Source organism: Danio rerio, chromosome 11 (genome assembly GCF_049306965.1).
Source record: "Danio rerio strain Tuebingen ecotype United States chromosome 11, GRCz12tu, whole genome shotgun sequence".
In the NCBI taxonomy this organism is placed as follows: domain Eukaryota; kingdom Metazoa; phylum Chordata; class Actinopteri; order Cypriniformes; family Danionidae; genus Danio; species Danio rerio.
Window position 1 is genome coordinate 45974927 of NC_133186.1, and position 21577 is coordinate 45996503.

Sequence of the window (21577 nt, forward strand, 5' to 3'; positions counted from 1 at the left end):
TAGTCAGTTTAACAATCAAAAGGTCGAAAGGCAGGCGGCAGACAAGGATAACTAAATAAACTAGGCTAGGTTCAAAACAGGAAAACAAGACAAGGAAAACGCGTTGTAATGCTACTATACAGTGAACAAGACTCGGCAAACTGAATGAGTGTGTGTGCTGCTTAAATACTGTGTGTAATCAGTCTCTGAAAGTCCTCAGGTGTGAATGTGTAATCAAGCTGGATGAGTGAGCAGGCGTGTGTGTCTAGGAGAAGTGCATGTATGCATATGTAGTCCAGAAGAAGGCAGATATGTAGTTTTATGAGTGAGTGTTTACCAGCGACATCTGGTGGTTGTTCGCTGGTGAACATGACAGTAATAGCGAGTTTACGGTATAAGACTTACTTATGTCTTGTGTATGTATGTATAGGTTATCTGAATTAAACATAAGGGATATGCTTATTTACCGCATTTAAAACGTTGTTTAGAGATTTATATTTTTCTGATCTCATAACTCTGTGGTTGGTTGTTTTCGAAAATAAAAACAGACATTTCAATAATTAACATATATTTTCTCTGTGAATTTATGTTTTGAATTTTTACTGCAAATGCCATATCCATAACGCTGAAAAAATAAAATGCATTAATGGTTAAACTAATATAAACAAATATTTTACTAAAAATTATATTCAAATTACTGTCATCTAAAGAATAGAAATAAATTATATAGTGTATCTAAAAATGTGCTGTCTATTTATAGTCTTTGTATAATAACCAAATAAATAAATAAAATAAAAATATATAATGAAGTCAAATATAAACAAAATTATTCAATTAAAATACAAATAAAACTACAATTAAAAATGTGGAGTGTTTAATCCCACCATTTAACAATAAAACCAGCTCTCATTAAATCTGTAAAAGCAGGATTAACCACAGAGAGATGCCCACTGTTGCCATGGAAACAGGACGAGGGCTGTATTGAGTTCTCAAGATAGAGGCGAGACTCACTTCATCATCCCAGAATTACTCAACCATCGTCTTCACTATTTTTGCTGCAAAATCCGAAATGTAGCGATTCATCTGTGCACTGTTAGTGTGATTTAAAGCTCAGAAAAAAAGTGTTCACTCATAATTAAACATGAACAGATAGATGCAGATACTGAAGCGTTTCAGTGTACGGTCCTCAGATGTTCTTCTTTTGTGCTCACCATAAGAAAGCATGCTGTGACTACACTAAAAGGTCAATGGGGAAACGAAGAGGGAACCCAACGCTGAACACACACACACACATACATACACAAACACAAACACTGATGGTGAACTGAAACCAGCGCTGGCATGTTTTTACCACACACATATATCAGGTTAAAGCAGATCAGATAATTATAGGCAAGCAAAAATACTCAAATCTGATTGATCAGCCGCGACAATCCAAGGTATGTTATTCCCAGAGAACAACCTTTGAATAACACAGACTCATCCGAGATCTGAGAATCACCTTGACCATCAGTGAATATATTCACATCAATATACTTATATCCACATTCATTTGTATCTGCTTGTCTGTCGCACCACTGTTTTTTCTTTGTTTTTGGACTGTTTGGCGCAACCTTGTGACTTAATGATGCACAGGTTAGTGTATACTCCATCAGCTGTTTTCATATCTGACAGTTTTGCATGTAATTAAAGATTTAATAAACTACTACAGCTCAGTTTTCTGGCTAATGTGTATGTTTTGTGGATGTGTAATGAGCAGTTTAAAGTACACTATAAACCTTTCAGTCTTCTATAACAGTGCTGCGCTTTGTGTCAGGCTGCTAGTTTATTAAGCGACCGCCTCAATGTACTTCATCCTTAACATATAACATGGCTGTTCCTGTTCAGAAGTTGTAGTGATGCTTCGGCGCCAATGGTGAAGTGGTGAGTGCGTGGCACACGGCCATCATACCTGCCAACATTTGTCTCTGAAAATCCGAGGGACGGGGGCAAGGAAGGGTGGCATGGGAGTAAGAGTGGCGGGGATGTCTACTGGTAACTGGGCTATGAACCGGGTTTCAGGCAGTCGCGGTTGTTGCTAGATCGGATATGGTTGCGGACGGAAGTTAACAAGAATTATGTATATTATTTAGTAAATTTCCCATTTATTGTATTTTATTAACGTCTACCCCCACCCTTACCCTAAACCCAACCATCACAGTAACGTAAAAACAGTAGCTATAGTATTAGTAGTAGCATTATTTACATTATCTATTAAATTACCTAATAAATTGCATTTTTTAACGCCTACCCCCACCCAAAACCATACCGTCACAGTACTGTAAAAATATTATCATTGTTAAACAGTGTCATAAAAAAAATGCTACTTTAATTGATGTACATATCGCAATTCCAGCCGCCCAAGTATCCGAAGTAGACTTTACCGGCAGCCGCTGCATTCGCATACTATACCAAAGTTGGTAATCCGGGGGTGTTATAGACTGTACCAAAAGGCTGAGGGGTGGGGGTTGAAATTACGGGAGTTTTCCAGGAGAAATAACAAAACCGGAGGGTGGCGGGAGATGGGTCTGAAATGCGGGAGACTCCTGGGAAAAACAGGAGTGTTGGTAGGTATGACGGTGACCCAAGTTCGAATCCCACCTCGAGGTCCTATGCCTATTGTTCCCATCTCTCCACGCTTTCCTGTGTGTACTCTCTACTGTCCTATCAAAAAAAGGTGAAATACTACTAATAATAATAATAGTAGAAAAAGAAGTTGTAGTGATGCTTTTTTCCCCCTGAAATAATGTGAAACTTACGTTAGTTATAACATTTGTAAAAAAAAAAAAAGAAAAAAAAAAAAATATATATATATATATATATATATATATATATATATATATATATATATATATAGCATGTAAAAGATCACAAGTTACCACTTATTTTCTACAGTACTGCACAGCCCTAATTGATCCTGAAATATGAGCAAGCAATCAAGCCAAAGCTTTTATGATTTTTTTAAGGCAGGCTCTATGGGAGTATGTGCCCAGGGCTACATTTTTGAGAGCTGAGAAATATGTACTCACTAATGGCTGCATCTCAAAGGATCTTTCCTGGACCACCAAAACCTCCAGCCTGGTCAAGAAGGCTCACCAGCGCCTATTTTTCTTAAGGCAACTTAAGAAGAACCAGCTTTTAGCAACCATCTAGGTGATCTTTTACCACTGCACAATAGAAAGCATCCTGACCAACTGCAGCGGGTGGTGAAAACTGCCCAACGCATCACCGGGACCACACTGCCAGCCATAAAGTTTAATCTAATCTAATTTAAGGTACAAATAAAAACATTACGTGGTGTATATTTCTTGGTTCTCAAAAGTATAGCCCTGAGCATATATTTCTAATGAGAAGTATAAACTGGCATTAGCATGTTATTGCAGATCACATTTTTCTTAAGCATCACACAACCCTATTGTCCTGTTAACAATAACTTGCCAAAATGAAGATTTCTGGCAGCCAGCTCAATGTTTGAAGTATGATCTGTTATCCTCAAGCCCGAGGGTCTGCTTTTATTCATCAGGGTCTCATTTAGAGTTCATCTGGGGATTTTGGGTGTGTTTTGAGGAGATGTGGCTGTTCTGAGAACTGTGTGTGGAAAGAAAGCCAAGAGCTTTAATTAAATATAAAGCCAGCATCGGTGTGAGGAGCTCCCTGAAGGATACAGCCTGAGTTTGGCTGCATTTTCTTATTCATGCCCTTTTTATGCTTATTTATTTACTTTGAACCACTAACCTACTTACAGTTAGAAAAGGCAAGAGGACGCTTCGGTTTTCTCCTGTGTCCACAACACTGATAAGATCAGAAAACTGAGGGAGTGTAAAAAAGATTGAGAGATAGTCTCAACAATGTCTCATTAGGAAACCAATTAAAAATAAGCAAGTCCATGCAAACCTTAACACAAAAAAACTAAGTTTACTTTGTAAGTAAATGTTGTCAAACTATTTTAAGCGAGGTAACAAAGTCACAGTGTCATTGGTCACACCAGTAATGGTGCGTTCACACCAGATGCAAATGAAGCATCAAGCAAAAGCGAGTTAAGTCTGTGTTTCCTCTAGGATTTTTTTCCATTAGACATTTTTTAAAAATGGTTGTTTCCTTTTTTTAAGTGTATGTAAACTTCTGGTTTCAACTCACTCATTCAATCACTTTCTTATCGGCTTAGTCCCTTTATTAATCCGGGGTCGCCACAGCGGAATGAACCGCCAACTCATCCAGCAAGTTTTTACGTAGCGGATGCCCTTTCAACCGAAACCCATCTCTGGGAAACATCCACACACACATTCACACACACTCTCATACACTACGGACAATTTAGCCCACCCAATTCACCTGTACCACATGTTTTGGACTGTGGGGGAAACCAGAGCACCCGGAGGAAACCCATGCAAAGGCAGAGAGAACATGCAAACTCCACACAGAAACGCTCGAACCAGCGACCTTCTTGCTGCGAGGCGACAGCACTACCTACTGCGCCACTGCCTCTCCCACTGGTTTATACTGTACATATCTAAAAATGTTTTACTTTAACCCATTAAAAAAAAACACTGTCATAATAAATACAACCATTATTAAAAATAAAATAATGTTTTGTTAATCGCATATAGTTAACCCTTTATGCGATGTGGGTAAAAGGTGTGTTTCAATCCGGCTACCACCGCAAGTATATTTCAAACCTATGGGAAGTGCAATTAATTGCAATAAAAAATAAAAATAAAAATAAAAAAAAATAAATAAAAAAATAAAAATCGCAACTCAAGCACAAGCAATTTCTAAATTGCAAAAGGCTGCAATTTTTATCTATTAATTTATTTAGATTTTATTCAGAATATGTTCTTGTGCGCATGATATTAATATGTTAACCAATCAGAGCTGACGTAGCGCACCGGGCAATTATAGCTATTATGTTAACCAGCTCACTCTGCGCATGACGCTTGAGTGGGAGAACCGAATAGGCGAGCAGGAGGAAAGAACATAAAATATGGATGCAGGTCAAAATAAAAATGATTTGGTGCTAAGGAGAATTTCAATGACATTTTGGAGGCATTTCAGGAGAGAGGATGTGTCACAGAGCAAGGCAATGTTCAAGACTTGTGAAATGATCATTCCAACAAAACGGAGCAATACTGCAAATCTGATCCAACACTTAAAACAGTGTCGTCATAAACTGCATGATCAATGCATGTCGACAAAGTCCATCGACAACAAACAAAAGCACACATCAAAGCCAGCCCAAACAGACTAAACTAGTATCCATTGTTCACGCATTTGCAAGCGCCGTGCCTTATGGGAAAGGGTCAAAACGGCACAAAAAAAATTATTGACTCAATAGTTTTGTAATGCACTTCTTTTGCACTGAATGCATTTAGATTGTACAGTGCTCGAAATTAACTTTTTTACTTGGTAGCACCGGTGCTCCCAACTTCAAAAATTTAGGAGCACCAGAAAAAATTTAGGAGCACACACCAAAAATGATTAAGCACCGCTGCAAATTGTATTTTAAGGGATTTATTGTATTTTAAAACAACATCAGGACTAACAAAAAACAGAAACAACTATAACTAATGCTGTGATGACATTGATATTTGTGTGCAATAATTCCAAAATGAATGTCGAATAAATATAAAATATTAATGATGATGAAAATGACAATAATAGTAACAATGAATTACATTTGTCATCATCATGCTGCCTTGAATGTGCTTGAATGCAAGTTTTCTGCTATAAAAAGTCTGTTAATTTATGAATACCGCTGTTTGTTATGAGCCGCAGTTTCAGTGTAAACTTAGTAAAGGCGGGCTTCTTTGGCGATGATATGTACAGTATTAGATTTGACTTTTAGCGGACATTTGCGCTGAACACGCAGTGAATGCAACGCATCGAGATTCAAGCGCTTTCTCCGAAAAGCACGTACTCGATTGATCTCAGCTGGCGGATCAATATTCACCACGTCATGATCGCTCTTATCTGCGCCTCAACTTTAGGTGGGGTTTGCAAACCTGTGTGCTTTAAGTTTTCACTCTTCAGCCGTTTGCATTTCCCGTGGTCATAAAAGCTCCTTCCCTGTCATCTGACAGCGGAATACCTTGAGTGATTGACGGCTAATATGAACCAATATAGCGGCAGGGAAGAGCGATTCAGCATGTTTTTAGAAAAAATCAAAACAGGTCGCACTACAACCATTATCAGCAGTCGCACTAATGCGCCCAAATATATTATGAGGTCGCATAGATTAATTTTCGGGCGCATATGCGACCAAAATAGTTGCAATTTCGAGCCCTGTTGTATGTAGCTTGTTTGAAAAAGCAAAAACAGTTGCCAAAATCGCAAATAAAATCGCAATCGCAATATATATTTTGTCCATATTGCACAGCCCTAATGGGAAGCCTGCAAGTAACTATAACAGCTTTAAATGTTTCTGCATCCCTGATAAAAAGGTAAAACGAAACATCCTTGAGTTATAATATGAGTAACTGGCTAATGATGTAATCGAGTTATTCTGTTCTCAACATTTCTACAGCACATTACATTGTAATCATGTTTGATGCCATACATTATTAATATTGTTCTCAGCGTCTGATATGAAGGTTAATCAGGGTAATGAATTTCTTGACCTGAACGATAACAAAGAGTTTGTGGTTTGTCTAATGAGCGCAAATTTAATCAGCATCCACGTGAAGACACACACAATTACAGCAGAACAAAGGAAAGGAGAAGAAAGTTGATAACTACAAAGGAAATATCAATAAGAAAACGACGAGAACTAATTTGCTTGTTAAGTCGTGACGTACAGAATACTGTTTCCTGGTCGCTACTTGTTTGAATTGAAAAAAATATAATTTATGACCACATTTGTGTAGTATCACCACACATTAAAGTGAATCGCTCACAAAATCATGGTGTACACTACAGTTTCTGGAGCTGCTGCATCACAGACACCAATATGTGACCACTTTTTAGACATTAGGCATGGATTTACATATTGCAATCATGATTTTTGAAAGCATTACAGTGCCATTTATATGTTATTAAAGCATTTGCGGAGTCAAATTGTCTCGGACTGGACCTAGAAATCTCCATCATGTAATGTCAGACTTAACAAGTGGACACTATATGAATACCAGAACCAAAAGAGAAACAACAGAGAAAAAATAAAGGGAAAAAAAGACAACAACTAGGGGGACAGAAAATCGAAAGAAAGAAAGGAAAGAAAAAGGAGTAAAAAAAGAAAGAAATACCAAGAAAAAGAAAATAGACGAAAACAAAGAAAGAGATAGAAGAAAAGGAAAAAATAAAAACAGAAAAATTAAGAATAAAAAAGTTAAAGGAAAAAGATGGCATAGAAAAAAGGAAAAGAAAGAAAGAAAGAAAGAAAAGAAAGAAAAAAGAAAGAAAGAAAGAAAGAAAAAGAAAGAAAGAAAGAAAGAAAGAAAGAAAGAAAGAAAGAAAGAAAGAAAGAAGAGAAGAGAAGAAAAACAAAGCAGGAGACAGAAATGAGAAGATGACAGAAAAAAGAACAAGAAAGAAAAAAACTTAAAAGAACAAAAAGAAAAGAAAAAAGACAGAAAAAAGAAAAAGACAAAGAAAAAAAAACCAAAGGAAAAGAAAAATGAAAAGGAGAGAAGGAATAGAAAAAAGAAAAGAAAGAAAAAAGAAAGAAAGAAAAGACAGAAAAAAGAAAGGAAAAAGCAATGACCAGAAAGGAGAAAATGACAGAAAAAAGATAGAAATAAGAGAAAATAAAAGAAAAACAAGGAAAGCGACAAAGACGAAAATAATGAACAGATAGAAAGATCAACTGGGTAGAAGAGGTCGTCTTTTATAAAGGCTTCTTCACATCTTCCCTCAGTGTTTTAATGGCTCAGAATAAAACACAATTATAAACCTCACGTCAGATCAACAACAGAGGAATGTGGAGAATAACCGCATTAACATCCACACGCTTCCCATTTACAAGCCTTTACTAATTCAGAGGAAAAACCCCTTTTGCCGACTTGAATGACATCAGACGGACAAAAGACCCGTCCAGTCTAGATCTGAAGACGCACATCAAGAAAATGTTCTGCATTTCTCAAAGAGCTTTATCAGTAGATCATCGAGCATCATCCACAACCTGCTTCCAGGCCATAATTAAAGCCGTGTCTCTAACCAAACATGTGACTTCGATTTATGCACAAAACTGGAACATTGCATCAAACATCTGTGAATAAAGCAGCGCTTCCATCCAATGAGAAACTAAAGAGAATAAAATCACCACTGCCTGATAAACTTGCACAAATATTGCTGAGAGAGGTGTGGATTGGTGCATTGGGATCTGCCACTGTGGTGTTTGCTCTTCTCTAATAAATGAGTTGTGCCTTAGAAGAAGATGATGAAGACGAAATGCAATGAACGCGTGGATTTTGGAGGTGTGAGACGGGAGTGCAGACAGATGCTTAAGACAGTTCTGGAAAGAATAATAAAAGAAGAATAATAATACTGAAGCTCTGTGATGACGGACTGACGGAGTCGGCTGAGGCCTTTTACAATCAGCAGGTTGGGTTTAGCTTCGGGATAGGTGAAGACATTCAGAAATCACAATATTGAACTCCGTGTCATAAAGACATTAAATAAATAAATTATAATACATCACATGTGCGTGTAGGTAGTGGCGCAGTAGGTAGAGCTGTCGCCTCACAGCAAGAAGCTCGCTGGGTCGAGCCTCGGCTCAGTTGGCGTTTCTGTGTGGAGTTTGCATGTTCACCCTGTGTTTGCGTGGGTTTCCTCCGGGTGCTATGGTTTCCCCCACAGTCCAAACACATGCGGTACAGGTGAATTGGGTAGGCTAAATTGTCCGTAGTGTATGAGTGTGTGTGTGAATGTGTGTGTGGATGTTTCCCAGTCGTGCTGCTTCTTAATTCTACGATCACATTTGTACGAACTCTGGGCCATTTTTATTGTCGGACCCAGCTTTAAGAAAACAAGAATTTGAAAATTATTTCCACTAGCCACTTTTTCTGGTTGGGAGCGGCTGTCTTACCCGCCAGAGCTAAAATCTACCTGCATTTGGCGGGTGTTAAAGGGCACATAGTTTACCTCTTTTTTATGATTTATTATTAGTTATTATGGTTGTTCTGAGTGTGCCAGTTCAGGTTCAGTTCAACACACAGTTCAGATGTTTTTATTATAATGTGTTAAAAAGTGTCATGTTGTGGGAGTGTACACAGTTTGCTGTTTTAGGGGTGTGCCGCTTCACAAGAAAATTAAGCAGGTCGCACACCAGAAGCGCCGCTCGGCGCCGCGACACGGCGCGTACATGACAGATTAAAGTATCGCACACCAGACGCGCACATTCGAATGATATTTAACATGAAACTAATCAGATGGCGCTCTGTGGCGCGGCTGAAAAATGAACTGCGTCCTGAGCCGTCGCCGGGCGCCGCCGACAGCCGCCGACTTGCGGCGCCGGTGTGTGTATCCTGATAGAAACCTATAATTAGAATTCTAAAATACGTGGCGCTGCGCGGCGCGCCACCGAGCGTCGCTTCTGGTGTGCGACCTGCTTTAGTTTCGGCTTCCCACCCAACGTAACAAGGGGGCGGAGCCAAAAGCTCACCCACTCTGCGTTTGCCACAGACAGGCAGACAGACAGAGAGAGAGAAGCTAATCTAAGCTAGGATCAGCATTCAGCCGTACATGTACGACTCGGACACAGACCAAGCAGAGAGTACAAAATCATTCGTGTCTTTGTATAGTTTATATAGTCTCGGTGTACAAGTGCCGAGCTTGTACACCGATAACCACACACACTGAATTAACTTTGACGGAGGCATCGAATGCGCCACGACACGGCACACCAGACACTCTCAGTGGCGCGGCAGACACATGAAGTATCCCGAATCGTCGCGCCACGCATTCCAGAACAACAAAAACAGGGCTCCACCAGGGCAAACACAACAGCGTCACGGCCGTCGAGCTGCCAACCCGAAGCTTCGCTGCATGCACCCCAACAGAAACCCACGCCCAGAACTCCGAAATGCACTGCGCCGCGCAAAAGGTACAAGCAATAATTCCGATTAGAGCGATAATGTGAGAGAATATTGATCTTGTGTTGAGCCCAATGAGCCTTTCATCAAAAAATAGAGCACGGGTGTTCCTTTAGTGACATCGCTTTGACTCGCACGCTGAAAATGGCGGATGTGAAACAACAAACTGAGGATATGATCGTGACGCGAGGCTGTCAATCAATATTGGTGGGCGGGGGGACCGCTATCCTACGTAAAGACCGCTCCAATTGGTCCACTGTTTTTATGTTGTTAAATTGAAATAAAAGGACTGTGTGTGTTTACATCACCCCAATATGACGTTCTATACACTATAGCTGCGTCCCAAATCGCATACTTATGCACTATGCTACGCCATTTTGTAGTATAATAGTGTAAGTAGTGTGTTCACACTGAAAACTCTAAAGATAATAAGTGCGCTTTAATTACCCGGATGATGCACTCATTCAGCCGCTAAAATGAAGTGTGTAATGATGGACACTTCACGCACTCAACAACCGCATGTTTGCTCACGTAGCGGAAGGGGCGGAGCTATCAGGCGCACAAGTTGGATAACTTTATTTATTTTGGATGGTGAAAGCAAAATTCTCCTACGAGAGTGATTATAGCGCCTCCCGATGGTGAATGCGGCAACACTCACGGCATGTATTATTTAATAATTCAGTTGTTTATTTCACTGATTTGGCGACCGTCAAACGTCATCAGGGAAACGGTTTGAATTTCCGCTTAGTAAAAAAACATTAGTGCTCCATTTGGGACAACACTACATACATGTACTATCCTGTTGAGTGTGTAAGTGCATAAGTACATAGTGCATGAGTGCATAGTGTATAGTGTGCCATTTGGGACGCAGCTTATATATACACACGTCTGTCCAAACAGCTTGAAAAGTAGATTTTTCACCATAGGTGCCCTTTAATGTCAAACCCTGTTAAAAATACATTTCACCACAGTAATATGGCATTTGATCTAAACTAGACCGTTGTCCTCACAGTAATTAAATCATACAGTAATGTCCAGCACCGGTGCACTTATTAAAGACACGTTCAATCCAGTTATCCAGCATCACATGGTCTGTATGAAATCTAAACCATCATCTCTTGGCTGTGGTGCCGATGCATTAAAGTAATGAAGTTAAATGAAAAACATTTCATTAAAGCTCTTTCACTCTCTCCGTGCATTAAATGGCTCATCCTCCTTCTGGGAGCAGGAAACACTTTCCCCGCGGCCTGCCAAAACCACATGATGGCGAGTGCTTTTTATTGCATTATCAATATCCTGAAGCTTCTCGCAGTTTATCACAGGCATGTGTGCGGACAGACATCAGGTTAAATATGTGTGTTGAGGATGACTGTGACCTGGGCTGACCGTCTGGATGCCTGCGAGAAGGAGAAATCCCTGAGGAGACGCAATTCCTCATACAGAACTGCTGATCTGGGAGTTTCTGTCATGAAGTCAGCAATGTCCTCATAAACCAGGCCAGAGTGACGTCAACGGCATGAGTTTAATGCTTAGCAACAGGGTGAACTCGTGAAATGTATAGTGAACTTTGAATTAGTTGTCACCATACTAGAATTTGGTACCGACCGGTACTGAAATTTTAAAGACGTATCTAAAATTTGAGCGCTGTTGAGTGTGTTCTTATGCCCCATTCACACGGGGCTTCAGCGTCAACGCTTGACTGAAGGCGTGTCTGAAGTTAGGGCTGAAGTGATCGTCATAGCAGCATCAGCCAATCAAATTCCGTCAGCAATAGGCCACTGTCTAGCTGGTGTATTTGCATACATCGATCTGACTGGCTGACGCTTCCATCGGCGCTTGAAAAGTTGAGCTAGTCCCAACTTCTGCAGCGAGCAACGCCTCTGAAGCGGCGCAGACGGATCCACAATGCAGTTCGGCAACACCTGACGTCATCCATTCAAAGTGAATGGGAAGCGTTGATGCTAACGCCCCGTGTGAATGGGGCGTTAAACAGTGCTGATTTGCCAGTGTTCACATGCTCAACAGAAAGGACTGTGATTGGTCGTGAAGGTCATCAGTTCACCAAACTCACCGCTGTTTACTGAGTCTAACCACAGATACAGGGACACTGGAGCGCTTTAAAGCCGTGATGATCAGTCAGGAGCTGTTCTGGGGTGCGTTTCCGAAAAGCATTGTTAGCCAACTAAGGTTGCAAGTTTCGTCATAACAAACCTGAGCTGCGTCCCAAATCACATACTTATGCACTATTCTACGCCATTTTGTAGTATAAATAGTGTAAGTAGTGTGTTCACACTGGAAACTCTAAAGATAATAAGTGCGCTTTAATTACCCGGATGATGCACTCATTCAGCCGCTAAAATGAAGTGTGTAATGATGAACACTTCACGCACTCAACGACCGCAGGTTTGCTTACGTAGCGGAAGGGGCGGAGCTATCGGACGCACATGTTGAATAACTTTATTTATTTTGGTTGGTGAAAGCAAAATTCTCCTACTAGAGTGATTTTAGCGCCTCCCGATGGTGAATGCGGCAATACTCATGGCAGGTATTATTTGATAATTCGGTCGTTTATTTCACTGATTTGGCGACCGTCAAACGTCATCAGGGAAACGGCTTGAATTTCCGCTTAGTAAAAACACATTAGTGTACCATTTGGGACGACACTACATACATATACTATCCTGTTGAGTGTGTAAGTGCATAAGTACATAGTGCATGAGTGCATAGTGTATAGTGTGCCATTTGGGACGCAGCTATAGTTCATTGATTTAGTGTTTCCGCAAATTCATTTTTACAATAAACATTCGCAAACTGCGTCGCAAACTTGTGTTTCCAAATACAGTTGAAATCAGAATTATTAACCCCCCTTTAAATTTTCTTTTTAAAATATTTCCCAAATGATGTTTAACAAAGCAAGGAAATTTTCAGAGTATGTCTGATAATATTTTTTCTTCTGAAAAGTATTTTGGCTAAAATAAAAGCAGTTTTTAAAAAAATTTTAATAACAGTTTTAAGGTCAAAATGATTAGCCCCTTTAAGCTATTTATTTTTCGATAGTCTACAGGAGGGTTTTTAAACTTATTTAATCTCAGGGACCCCCAAATAGGATGATTCCTAGCAGGGGACCTTTAAAGTTTAAAGGCACTTATGTATTTCAAGTATAAATATGGAAACTAAAATTCTGTATAACGTACACAGTTATGATTTTGGGAAACCCTACTGATACCATCCTTCATTCCCAAACCAGGCCTCGTACTGTGATAGTTCAGCCACGAGTTGTCATTGTTTGGGAAACACACTCCTGTTTAGTCATGTATTTTTAGTCCTGTAAAGACAAGTTACATGAACTTAAAATGCTTATGCTATTAAGCAGAACTTAAATTGAGTGTATAGAAGCATGTAGACTGTATAAGGAAATGAAGTATTTAAATAGTGTCATTGTGCATGCTTTTGCACAAGATTAACAGTGAGACTTAAATCAGACTTTAAAGTTGTACTGTAAATCTGCACTGATGAAATTTGTAAAGTTACCACTGTATTGAAGAGTAGAACCTGTGTTCTGGTTTGCTTTTATTTATCCAGCATGATTCCCAAATATCCATTTGATGGTTACATTACATCAGGCTTTTAAATACTGCTACTAAACAGAGTGTTAATGAGACATGCATCTCTGCGTCTCGCTGGAAAATGAAATGATGCCGTGTCACTTAACAAAGCTTAACAAAATTCCCGAAGCACCAGTCGATGTGTCATAACTCGCATATATCAAGAGAATATGAAAGGCAAAATGAAAATAAAAATAGCTCAGACCAAAACAGCAACTCGATTTTCACATCTCTGACGTAAACGCATGCAGAGCTCGTCTAGCAAATACAAAAAAGAGCCAAGCAGATGCAAAAGCACAGCTAAAATCACTAACATTAATACATTCTACTAATTTACACAGATTTTTACAATATACAGTTTGGTTATTTTAGAGCCAAAGGTCACCTTGCTTGGTTAAAATCATCAGCCTAAATGCATAAATATGAAAACAAGGGGAAAACATTATAAATAAACTTGACATCAGTCTTTTTAAAGCTAATGGCATCATTAATATTTAATAAACAAACATTCAAGATGAAGCAGATGAGATTACTAAAGCCATAGCACTGACTCAAACTATTAAAAATAGTTCATTAATATTAATGAATAATACACCTGCTCAACGAAAACCAGATGATTCAGTACATTAATAAATGTGACAATACTTGATCAGAAATCTAAAAAAGGGAGAAAAAGATTAAGCCATCAATAGAATGTAATACTGTGATTAAAAGTCTTGCAGATAACAGTGCAATAGTTTTTCTTTACTTTATTTGTGTGTCAGAGGTTGACGGCATTAGAGGAAGATATTACCAAATGGACAGGCATAACAGCGCCATTATGGAGTAACGCCGAAGTACATTAATCTAAATGTATTGTAATTATAAACAGGCCTAGCAAAATGCTTAACTCAGGGTGCTTTTACACCTGCCTTGTTTAGTTCGATTGAATCGCACTAGAGTTCGTTTCCCCTTTTGGTGCGGTTCGTTTGGGCAGGTGTGAATGCAGCAATCGTACTCAAGTGCGCACCAAAAGCGGACCAAATAAGCGTAACGAGACCTGCTTGAAGAGGTAGTCTCGGTACGCTTTCAAACGAACCCTGAAGCGGTTCGTTTGTGGTGAAAATATGATCCGTACCAGGTCCAACCGCAAAAAGTACTGTGCGCTTTCGACTAATTCAGCTGCCGTAGGCCGATGTGCGTTGCATTATGGGATATGGAGGATAAATATTTGTTGACAGCGCTTTACCAACAGAGAGAGAGAGAGAGAGGAAAACATTACATGATGGATCGTTGGTAATATTTCCGCAAGATGACCATGTTTAGCTAAATTAATTCACGTCTCCTCCTGAAGTGACGAGCGATGCATTAAACACTGTTTTCCAGCCGCGGCCGCGCTTCATTCTCGTAATGTATAGTTTGCCTAAAGCAGGGATACAATCAGCCAGCGCAGTCGTCCCTCCAGAGTAAAAGGTTTTGTTTACCTGCGGGAGTTCACTGGCATTTTCCCGCATGAGAATTCTGACCAATCAATAAGCAGTTTAGGAAATATGTTCAACAACATCTGGCCAATGAGAGATGTGGATTTTGTCAGATGACTGCATTTTGGTTCGTTTCAACTGGTTCGGACCAAAGCCAGCAGTGTGGTGTGAAGACGGCAGAAGATGCAACAATGTCTCATTTATTACCCTTGATCCGGACCAAATGAAGCGAACTACAGATGTGAAAGCACCCTAAGACACAATGACAGAAGCTAACAATGCAAATCAATGCAACACTTACATGATGTTCATTTTGCTCAACATAAGGTTGACTGATTTGCATGCTGCTTTTTGTCATTGGCTTTGTGTTTGCTCTCAGCATTGCTGTTGCCTGCTGTTTGTCTGTGTGTGTTTTTGGGTCAGGACAAGCGCTGCTGTAAACAACATGCATCCAGCATGACGCAGCAGTGAGTGCGTCTCTGACTGACTGTAGATCAGTTGTGAGTGGAGCTGTAGCTGACAGACACGACTGTCGGTATCATGTGACGGCAACATGCTTATCTCACTCCTGCAGACCCTCCACTGTCCCACAGACACGGCCAGAGCAGATCTACAGGGAGATAGAGACGCATCTGAACACTGACGGAATGAGCATTTATCATGAACTCCTCACCAGCAGGTTTGGATGCACAAACACAAATTGACAAATCAAAATGCTGAAAGTGTTAAGTGATTTATGGGTCACTTTCAGAGGATCTACCAGAGTAGAAACTCAGAGGCTTGGAGATTCCCTTCTTTAAACAGCAGTGCCCTGGAAAGCACCCAGAACACCTCAGATCCATGCTGAAAAACCCTCAAAACAACCTAGCATGGTGACAGCTGTGGGTAAAGCTCTGAGGCATGTTTAACTAAAAATAATATGGACTTTGACTTTGTAAAAAAAGAGTCTAGAGACTCTATCACCTACTAACATTCTTCAATATATCTACTCTGTGCAGAAACAAAGTCCAAGAAATATATCCAAAAGAACTGTGGCAACACCTTAAGACACTTCATCATCTTCGATTTCACTTAAATTTCTCCAAGTCAAGACACTTCAACATCTGAGACACTTTTAAAGACACATATTTAACATCTGATACACTTCAGCATCTCCAAAAATCTCTATCCTCAAGACACTGCAACATCTCAAGTCACTTCAAGACATTTCAACCTCCCCAAGACACTTCAAGACAATTCAACATCTCCAAAATAAGAGACTTCAGCATCTTCAAGACACTTCAACATCTCCAAGTAACTTCAAGAAAATAAAGCATTTCTAAGAGATTTTAAGACAAGACACTTCAGAATCTCAGAGACACTTAAGCGTTTTCAAGACACTTCAACATCTCCAAGGCACTTCAGCATCTCCAAGACACTTCGGTGTATCAAAGATAATTCGGCGTCTCCAAGGCATTTCAGCATCTCTGAGACACTTCAGCATCTTAAAGACACTTCAGCATCTCAAAGACACTTCAACACACTTCAGTGTCTCCAAGACTCTTCAGCATCTCAAGTCACTTCAAGACATTTCAACCTTGCCAAGACAATTCAACATCTCCAAGACAAGACACTTCAAGACACTTCAGCATCTTCAAGACACTTCAACATCTACAAGTAACTTCATGAAAATAAAGCATCTCTAAAAGGCTTCAAGACAAGACACTTCAGAATCTCCAAGATACTTCAGCATTTTCAAGAAACCTCAAAGACAGTTCAATATCTTCAAGGCACTTCAGCATCTCCAAGACACTTCAGTGTATCAAAGATAATTCAGTGTCTTCAAGACATTTCAGTATCTCTGAGACGCTTCAGCCTCTCAGAGACATTTCAACACACTTCAGCATCTCCAAGACACTTCAACAAGACACTTTCATTTCCAAGACACTTTATCAAGACACTTTAGCATCTCCAGGACACTTCAGCATCTCCAAGACACTCCAGTGTCTTCAAGTCACTTAAACAAGACATTCTAGAGTCTTCAAGACAGTTCAACAAGACACTTTAGTGTTTCTAAGACACTTTAGCATTTCCAAGACATTTTAACAAGACACTTTAGCATTTCCAAGACACTTTACCAAGGGACTTCAGCATCTCCAAGACACTTCAGTGTATCAAAGAGAATTCAGCGTCTCCAAGACATTTCAGCATCTCTGAGACACTTCAGCATCTCAAAGAAACTTTGTAGTATCAAAGATAATTCAGCGTTCAGTCTCCAAGACACTTCAACACACTTCAGTGTCTCCAAGACACTTCAACAAGACACTTTAGCATTTCCAAGACACTTCAACAAGACACTTTAGCATCTCCAGGACACTTAAGCATCTCCAAGACACTACAGTGTCTTCAAGTCACTTGAATGAGACACTCTAGAGTCTTCAAGACACTTTAATAAGACACTTTAGTGTTTCCAAGACACCTTAGCATTTCTAAGACATTTTAACAAGACACTTTAGCGTTTCCAAGACACTTTAACAAGGCACTTCAGCATCTCCAAGACACTTCAGTGAATCAAAGATAATTCAGGATCTCCAAGATTTTTCAGCATCTCTGAGACACTTCAGCATCTCAAAGACACTTCAAAACACTTCAGTGTCTCCAAGACACTTCAACAAGACACTTTAGCATTTCCAAGACTCTTCAACAAGACACTTTAGCATTTCCAAGACTCTTCAACAAGACACTTTAGCATTTCCAAGACTCTTCAACAAGACACTTTAGCATCTCCATGACACTTCAGCATCTCCAAGACACTCCAGTGTCTTCAAGTCAGTTCAACAAGGCATTCTAAAATTTTCAAGACAGTTCAACAAGACACTTTGGTGTTTCCAAGACACTTTAACAAGACACTTTAGCATTTCCAAGACACTAGCAAATTAACTGACAGACACAAACCAAATGATAGAGAAAACTGATTTAAATCCATTTTTGTATTGGTTGATGAAACAAGTGGCCTATAAGAGTTCTGCTCAGTACTGTATTTATTTTAAAATTATTACACCAATAAATTATGGTAAAAGATTTATTTAAAACACACACACACACACACACACACACACACACACACACACACACACACACACACACACACACACACACACACACACACACACACACACACACACACACACACACACACACACACACACACACACACACACACACACACACACAACATACTATGCATTTTACATAAGTACAAAAATAAAAAAATTCAAATGAAAAAGACTTGGTTTAAAGGTCTGACATTTAAACCGAGGCCTTGTTGCGTCACAAAAATGGCTAAATTAATACTAAAAAAGGCCATTGGTTGAGTCAGTGTTGGCCTGTCACGCCCAGCAGCATCCATCAAACAAACAGACCGCAAATCCACTGTGTTTCTGCGTAGACTTATTAAAAACTGGGTTTGCACTAGTCAGGTCACAAGGCCTTGTTTACAGTCTGTGTTGAACAACCGCTGAAGCTGATTGAACATGACACCTTCATAACCTGTGTCTAAATGAACACCTGAGAGAGAAAACCAGCATGTGCTACAACGCCTGACTGTAGAAACTGGCATGCTTATTTTGCTCAATTTACAGCCAATTATAAAGATCCAGCATTTGTTTGCAAAGCGACAAACTGAATCAAATGTGCATTTCAAGACTAGTTAGAGATAAAATTGCACTAAAGAGCAACAATGATTTAAATAAACCCACCATTAGCAGAACCTGTAATGAGTGAAGGTCTTCAATTGTCCAAATGGGGTTTTCAACCCACAACTTCTAACTTTTAAGTCCAGGTTTTGATGCAAGTACATCAAATCATTTCCAGTTAAGGTGGAACATGTGATTGAGGTGAAGTTGGTTTTAAGTTCCCACATTCGGACGTTCTCCTTAATAATATAACTTCAGAAAAGTATTATTTGGAAATTCTAAATGGTAAAATCATGTTAGCAGTTAACGACTATCAAAGTACAACATTGTTCATAATTAAATAAATAGTGCCAAGGATGTCATATTTACATGTGATTTCAGACGGAATATTCAAAGTAGCATGGTAAACAATATTTGGACTGTATCAGAAGTTGTCACCAAATGAATGTGCGAATATAAAACCTTTACCTCTATGTACAAGTGTCTTATTCACAAATACAAAACAGAAGTAAACATGAGTTAATTTGACAATAGTATACATTAATACTACAAAATAAAACTTACAACCGTAAGAATCTACAATAATAAGAATCTGTCACTGTGGGAGATCCATGATATGAAAAATTATTAAACCTCAAAATCATAACACACACAAAAACAAATCAACACTCCAATTCAAATAGCATTAAAAAAATGTCAATAAAAACAGACTTTACAATTTTTAATTTGGTGTGTATATATAATGTAATGCACTTAGCTTATAGCAAATACTACATTTAGCTTTAATGCAATTTAAAATTTTAATTTATTTAAATGATTAACAATGAGAAGAATAACTTAAGTTGAACAGCTTAAACGTATTAATTGTCAGAAAGCTGCCCAATAAATAAACAAACAAATAAACAAATAAATAAAATTTATTGCACCTAACAAAATACTATATTTTGCTTTTACATTTAATACAATTGAAAAATATAATTTATTTAAATGTTGAAATAATGAGGAAAAAAATAAGTTGAACAGCTTAAACTTATAAATAAAATAAAAAACTACCCTATAAATAAATAAATAAATTAATTAATTAAATTTAATGCACTTAGCTTATAGCAGAATACTATACTTGGCTTTTATTTAGATTTAATAACATTTAAAATTATAATTTATTTAAATGTTAAAATATTGAGATTTTTTTTTGAAAAGCATAAACATTTTATTGTTTAGTAGAAAACTGTCATATAAAAAATAAATAAATAATAGTTACAAATTTATGCACTTAGCTTAACAAAATACTATACTTGGCTTTTACATTTAATACAATTTAAAATGATAATTTATTTAAATGTTTAAATAGGAGTAAAAATAAAGCTGACAATCTTAAAATGATTAATTATTACAAAACTGCCCAATAAATAAAAAATAAACAAACAAATAAATAAATACAAAATAAAATGCACTTAGCTTATAACAAAACTTTATATTTGCCTTTTACATTTAATAGAATTTAAAATTATAATTTATTTAAATGTTGAAATAATGAGGACAAAATTAAGTTGAAAAGCTTAAACTTATAAGCAATCTGCCCTATAAATAAATAAATAAAAATATAAAATGCAATGCACTTCGCTAGTAACAAAATGATATACTTGGCTTTTAGATTTAATACATTTTAAATGATAATTTAAATGTTGAAATATTGAGGAAAAAATAATTTGAATAGCTTAAATGTATTGTTTATTAGAAAACTGTTCTATAAATAAATAAATAGTTAAAATTTAATACAGCTTAAAAAATACAATCCTTGGCTTTTACATTTATTACAATTTAAAATGATGATTTATTTAAATGGTTAAATAATTAGGAGAAAAAAATTAAGCTGAAAATCTTTAAATAATAAATTATTAGAAAACTGCCCTAAATATAAATTAACAAACAAATAAATATAAAATTTAATGCACTTAGCTTAAAACAATATATTATATTTGTCTTTTACATTTAATACAATTTAAAATAATAATTTATTTAAATGTTGAAATAATGAGAAAATTAAGTTGAAAAGCTTAAACTTATTATTAGAAAACTGCCCTATAAATAAATAAGTGAATAAATAAATAAATAAATAAATGAATAAAATGTAATGCACTTTGCTTATAACAAAATACTATACTGGGCTTTTAGATTTAATACAATTTAAAATGATTTTTTTTTTAATGTTGATATAATGAGGAGAAAAAATAAGTTGAAAAGCTTAAACTTATTAATTATTAGAAAACTGCCCAATAAATAAATAAATAAATATACAAATAAATATTACATAAAAACACACAGAACATGATATTGTGTATGCATGAGAATACGCGATTACAGTATCCTAAATACAAATGTAAAAAATTAAATACAAAACTCAAGTGTTACACAAGCAGGTGTTCAGAAACTAAAGCATCTGTTGCAGCCAGACTCGAGTTCATCTTCATAAAGCATCCACTGCTCTCATCATGAAGTTCACCGAGGTTTTGCTGAATATGTCCTATATTTGACTTTCCATAAGCAGGATTGCGGTCACCGCTTCTCGTGTTATTGATGCTGTATGCAAAATAATCCCCAAATAATTACGACTCGCTTTGAAACAACGTTAAATAATAAATGCTAAAATAGTAAGTGATAAAAAATAGGAAACACATGAATATAGAGGACACATAATTAGATATTTAATCAATCATAAGTTAACTGGGCGTTCCTGACCAAATCATATTGGCAGATTCACTGAAGCCTACACAAAATACTAGTCAATATTTATA

General features: G+C 37.6%; 1 protein-coding gene across 13 annotated transcripts in view; it reads right to left on the minus strand.

Annotated features, from left to right (window-relative positions):
- Positions 1-21577, minus strand: part of tmem63bb (transmembrane protein 63Bb) — a 476742-nt gene that overhangs the window by 79280 nt on the left and 375885 nt on the right. The gene's annotated exons all lie outside the window — the stretch shown is intronic.